We start from the raw sequence: 3,946 nt of genomic DNA, 5'->3' as shown, positions 1-3,946 counted from the left end.
ATTTATCATACAACTATGTACTTCTTCAATCATATTTCGCAACGTCGAGTTTTCTTCCAAGGTGCAAACACCTGTGGACTCTGAAAACTATCGCACCTTCTTCAGTAATTACAATATTCTTCTTAGGAAGCATGCTGTCCCCAATAGTAATATCCCGATTAGCAGAGTCTTTAGACTTATGACCTAGTTCTTAAGTTGAACTGAGTTGGCTCCAATTGTCTTCGCCACTGACAAAATGATCAGTCTTATCCACGGCTACATCTTCAAAGGTGGTCGTCATTACAACCATGGTAGGTCATTTGACTCCGATCCTTTGTAACTCCATACCCAACCAATAGATTTTCTTTAGATAACTTCCTATTAACTCGCAGGAAGCCACTCCACTAGACTGGTAATTAATCCCTCGGTCGGCAACCCTTGGTTGCTCTCTGGGTAGTAGGTTTCAGTAACCATTGTAGTATTAAGAATCACCCCATGGCTATGATGTGTTCTGAAACCTAATTGCAACACTCTATGAAGTTCGTTGGCTTCTTTGGTAGTATTTTTTAGAGTTTTAGACTCTTCTGGTGTATGTAAATGTATTGGTCTCTAGTAGAGATCCTTTACCATTTGATACCATCTCTTTGTGCGAAATCGTCCCGTTACTTATGGCCCATGCCAAAGATGTCATGTCCTTGAAGCCAAGTAACTCTCTGAGTAGTTGATGGAATTACTCTGTTCCACTTCCCAGGCCTAGTCGAAGGTCCCCTCTCATATACTCTGCGAACAAGATCCAGTCAGACGGACAGCGACGACGTATATGGTGTTATTCTATTACCTTCAATTCTGTAGTAATATAGTCACAGGACGCAACTGAAATTGATATATATGATGATGCGCGGGCCCCGTAAGGGAGCCGGAGGGGGGTGTTGGAGACACGAGATTCCGATTCTGAGTGGGGTTACCCTACTTAGGGTGGTTCCTCTGTATTCGGTTCTGGTATTCCTAACAGTCTCATTCTTACTATTCCTTCTCATCCCATTCTGCTTCCCAGACTGCTTTTTCCCATTCTCTATTAATATCATATTTATCCAGAGAAAGTCACCATCTAATCTTGGAGGACAACTTTCTATCCCATGTCATACGCCAAGCAGCTCCTGTTAGTCAGGGATAGAAATTCAGATTATGTATTTTTCCCATAAATGTCTAAATATTGTTTTTATACTTGACTAATTCCATGTCCCGGATGGCTTTATATCCTTCTTCAAGCGTGACGTACCGACTTGTGAATTAGTATTTAAAGCGAGTCCATAAACTCAAGTCCTGATCTTATTCCTCTCCTCAGAGGCCATATATTGCACGCCGATACCATACTGCTATCAGGCTGACCTGATCCTTTTTTATTCTCCCCAGGGTGTAGATGATACATTTACGAGCATCATGCCCAATCCTGGGATTTCATTTGAAACAATACACACATTAGGTTAACCAATGGTAGACTCCTTGACTGGTCTTTACTTCGAAAGATGGGGGGTGGGTCTGCTGGTTTAACAGTTTAGGCCAGTGCTGCTGTAAGCACATCCGGTGTTCCATGTTGTTCTGAAGTCAATCCTCATTTAAATCTAGATGGTACTCCTCTACGCCATCCTCTATTTCCAACAACATTCTTATCATCACTTCTATCATCTGGGTCACCGCCCAGTATTATAGGAGTTGGGGGTTCTCCTTCTCTCTACTTTCTCTTATTTCATGTAGGAATTTCCTCTGGTTCCTCCCTTTCTGCAGCATCTTCCCCTTCTTCTGGAACTGACTCCAACATAGCATATCAACCACTTAGTTGTCTACTATCTAGTGCCTTAGGCTTTTCAAGTACTTGGAATAAGGTATCCGATATATGTGCTTGATCCCTTTAAATGGTGCGGGTAAAGTCACCATAGCAGTCTACATCTCTTTCTTGTCTGGATGCCAGGCTAAATATCAAGTTTTGGATGGCTTGATTCTGTTAGATCTGTTGTGCTCTAAGCTCCTGGAAAACTGGCTCCTGAATAAGATCTCACTCGAGAGCTTCTCACTGCAGTTGAGTAGTTACCCCCTCGTAATATTCTTATTGTACATTTTGTGCTGCCAATTTAGCAGCTATTTCCTAACTGATTCTTTCTTGGATTTCTCAGACGTTGACTTCTAGCACTGTACACTGATATAATATAATAGCTATGTCATTATCATGTCTATCTTGCCCTTCCTGCAATTTTTACTGTACCTCTATCAGGCCTCACAAATTGGCTTATAAATCAGCTGATAGGATATGGAAGGCAATGTTAGCAGTATCGATACTTGTTGAAATATCCTGCCATATTTAACCTATGACTATTCTAACTCTAGCAGCAAGTCTTCCTAGGTCTGCTGCATATGTGTTTGAACGTGGTGTAGAGGAACCTGAAATGGAAGAGGGGGCCATAGAGGATAGTGGGCCTATAAAGACTTGGCCGGCTGGTCCTTCAAATGGTTTTCAGAGAGCTGGAGAGAGAGGACGAACAACTCAGAGTCATGGAGTAGGGATCTCTAGAGGTATCTATTGGGTCCCCTGGAGTAATTAGCTTAGGAGGTTGTAACATCTCCTTAGCTCAGTTACGAGCTTTATTTTCTTGTATGCAAGCTAAAACACCGGCATTTTTGGAAGCATCCATTGGAGTAGGATATGTGGCAGGACACTTGGTGTCCTTGCCTAGTCGTGTGGTAGGTAGAGAGCCTTAGAAAGAGTTCGGATAATTTCTCAGTCTCCATACTAGTAGTATAGTAGTAGAGAATCTACTACTAAGGGAGCTTTCGTTACTGGTATCTCAATCAAGGAAGGGCTTCCAAACGAATACTGGTCCATACAAGGTTTCATATAGTTTCTGAAATTGTTTCTCAGTGAGAGCTAGGTCAGAGTCGGTATACTATGAGGGAGCTTCTTGTACCAGAAATAGTATCTCTGGAAGCTTGAATTGACCAGATATTACTTGACTGATTGATGATAAGTGTACCTTTATCAGTGGTTCGAAGATTGAATTAGTTCACAATAGTTCTTCGAGGGTCTCTAGGCTGACTGTAATATCAATAACTTCACTGAAAATGTGAATCGAACCCATGCACTCATAAAAGAATGCAAAGTGGTAACCGATTAGACCAGAGAGCCTTGGTAACAAGGAGATCTAACAATATATTATTAGGCGGAGACAATCTGATAGACTTCAGAATTGTCTAGACCAATCGAAATTTGTTTCTGTAGATGGAGATTGTCTAGAAAGGCTCAGGTTTACTCTTTTTATTTATGACTACAAAGAGCAAAGCAAATTTAGTAAAGTAAAATAGAATTATAAAAACAATATTCTATTGTTAAGGTCTCTTCTCCGTTGCTTGATACTATCTTATCAGCTCTGAGATACTCCTTGTGTCCAAGTATTAAGTATATAAATTACTAAAATAACCTTAACCTCAATGGGTGTTGAATACCTGACCTTACAAACCAATGCTTAGGTCATACTAACTACACTAGTATATGGTGTTATTCTGACACCTTCAATTCTGTAGTATTAGAGTCACAGAACGCAACTGAGCTTAATATGTATGATAATATATGGCCCCGTAAGGGGGCCAGAGGGGGGTATTGAAGACCAGAAATTCTGATTCCGGATGAGGTTACCCTACTTAGAATGACTTCTAGGTATCAAATCCAGGGATTTCTAATACGACCAGCCCTACATACCTGGCTTTTATTTCCATGATATCTGGATGATGGCAAAGACTCCCCTAGATTAGTTCCACATATAGTAAAAGTAAAAGGTATGGGAACCTCTTAACTGGAGGTAAAGAGTACTAGTAGTAGGCTACCCTATATACTAAAAGAAAACAAGTTTGTCTGAGGAGACTTAAGTGGTCGAAACTACATCGTAATACAGGATAATTTCATTCAAAGTCCGCCTTG

This window comes from Tuber melanosporum (genome assembly GCF_000151645.1).
Source record: "Tuber melanosporum whole genome shotgun sequence assembly, scaffold_136, strain Mel28".
NCBI lineage: Eukaryota > Fungi > Ascomycota > Pezizomycetes > Pezizales > Tuberaceae > Tuber > Tuber melanosporum.
This window is presented reverse-complemented; position numbering follows the sequence as displayed.